Below are 2,500 nucleotides of genomic sequence, written 5' to 3' on the forward strand. Positions count from 1 at the left end.
TGCTATAGAGATAATACACTGACGGTGTGATACAGGGATGATGCTATAGAGATAATACACTGACGGTATGATACAGGGATGATGCTATAGAGATAATACACCTGGACAGTGTTATACAGGGATGATGCTATAGAGATAATACACTGATGGTGTGATACAGGGATGATGCAATAGAGATAATACACTGACAATGTGATACAGGGATGATTCTATAGAGATAATACACTGACGGTGTGATACAGGGATGATGCAATAGAGATAATACACTGACGGCTTGATACAGGGATGATGCTATAGAGATAACACATTGTCAGTGTGATACAGGGATGATGCTATAGAGATAATACACCTGGACGGTATGATACAGGGATGATGCTATAGAGATAATACACTGACAATGTGATACAGGGATGATGCTGTAGAGATAATACACTGTCGGTGTGATACATGGATGATGTTATAGAGTTATAGAGATGGAGAGGTAGCTATAGAATAATTGAGTGATAGTGTTACCTGAGTATGATGCAGGAGTAAAGGGATGGACAGATAGAGAGATAAAGTGATAGAAGGAGTACTACCTGGGTATGGTGGACAGATAGAGAGATAAAGTGATAGAAGGAGTGTTACCTGGGTATGGTGGACAGATAGAGAGATAAAGTGATAGAAGGAGTACTACCTGGGTATGGTGGACAGATAGAGAGATAAAGTGATAGAAGGAGTACTACCTGGGTATGGTGGACAGATAGAGAGATAAAGTGATAGAAGGAGTACTACCTGGGTATGGTGGACAGATAGAGAGATAAAGTGATAGAAGGAGTGTTACCTGGGTATGGTGGACAGATAGAGAGATAAAGTGATAGAAGGAGTACTACCTGGGTATGGTGGACAGATAGAGAGATAAAGTGATAGAAGGAGTACTACCTGGGTATGGTGGACAGATAGAGAGATAAAGTGATAGAAGGAGTGTTACCTGGGTATGGTGGACAGATAGAGAGATAAAGTGATAGAAGGAGTGTTACCTGGGTATGGTGGACAGATAGAGAGATAAAGTGATAGAAGGAGTACTACCTGGGTATGGTGGACAGATAGAGAGATAAAGTGATAGAAGGAGTGTTACCTGGGTATGGTGGACAGATAGAGAGATAAAGTGATAGAAGGAGTACTACCTGGGTATGGTGGACAGATAGAGAGATAAAGTGATAGAAGGAGTGTTACCTGGGTATGGTGGACAGATAGAGAGATAAAGTGATAGAAGGAGTACTACCTGGGTATGGTGGACAGATAGAGAGATAAAGTGATAGAAGGAGTGTTACCTGGGTATGGTGGACAGATAGAGAGATAAAGTGATAGAAGGAATACTACCTGGGTATGGTGGACAGATAGAGAGATAAAGTGATAGAAGGAGTGTTACCTGGGTATGGTGGACAGATAGAGAGATAAAGTGATAGAAGGAGTGTTACATGGGTATGGTGGACAGATAGAGAGATAAAGTGATAGGAGTGTTACCAGGGTCTGGTGGACAGATAGAGAGATAAAGTGATAGAAGGAGTACTACCTGGGTATGGTGGACAGATTGAGAGATAAAGTGATAGAAGGAGTGTTACCTGGGTATGGTGGACAGATAGAGAGATAAAGTGATAGAAGGAGTGTTACCTGGGTATGGTGGACAGATAGAGAGATAAAGTGAGAGAAGGAGTACTACCTGGGTATGGTGGACAGATAGAGAGATAAAGTGATAGAAGGAGTGTTACCTGGGTATGGTGGACAGATAGAGAGATAAAGTGATAGAAGGAGTGTTACCTGGGTATGGTGGACAGATAGAGAGATAAAGTGATAGAAGGAGTACTACCTGGGTATGGTGGACAGATAGAGAGATAAAGTGATAGAAGGAGTGTTACCTGGGTATGGTGGACAGATAGAGAGATAAAGTGATAGAAGGAGTACTACCTGGGTATGGTGGACAGATAGAGAGATAAAGTGATAAAAGGAGTGTTACCTGGGTATGGTGGACAGATAGAGAGATAAAGTGATAGAAGGAGTGTTACCTGGGTATGGTGGACAGATTGAGAGATAAAGTGATAGAAGGAGTGTTACCTGGGTATGGTGGACAGATAGAGAGATAAAGTGATAGAAGGAGTACTACCTGGGTATGGTGGACAGATAGAGAGATAAAGTGATAGAAGGAGTACTACCTGGGTATGGTGGACAGATTGAGAGATAAAGTGATAGAAGGAGTGTTACCTGGGTATGGTGGACAGATAGAGAGATAAAGTGATAGAAGGAGTACTACCTGGGTATGGTGGACAGATTGAGAGATAAAGTGATAGAAGGAGTGTTACCTGGGTATGGTGGACAGATAGAGAGATAAAGTGATAGAAGGAGTACTACCTGGGTATGGTGGACAGATAGAGAGATAAAGTGATAGAAGGAGTACTACCTGGGTATGGTGGACAGATAGAGAGATAAAGTGATAGAAGGAGTACTACCTGGGTATGGTGGA

The 2,500-nt window shown here is 42.0% G+C and overlaps 1 protein-coding gene across 1 annotated transcript in view; it reads right to left on the reverse strand.

The window, feature by feature from the left end:
- The window catches only part of LOC106575692 (kalirin-like), a 112,774-nt gene that overhangs the window by 102,171 nt on the left and 8,103 nt on the right, over positions 1-2,500 (reverse strand).

Source organism: Salmo salar, chromosome ssa17, assembly GCF_905237065.1.
Source record: "Salmo salar chromosome ssa17, Ssal_v3.1, whole genome shotgun sequence".
NCBI lineage: Eukaryota > Metazoa > Chordata > Actinopteri > Salmoniformes > Salmonidae > Salmo > Salmo salar.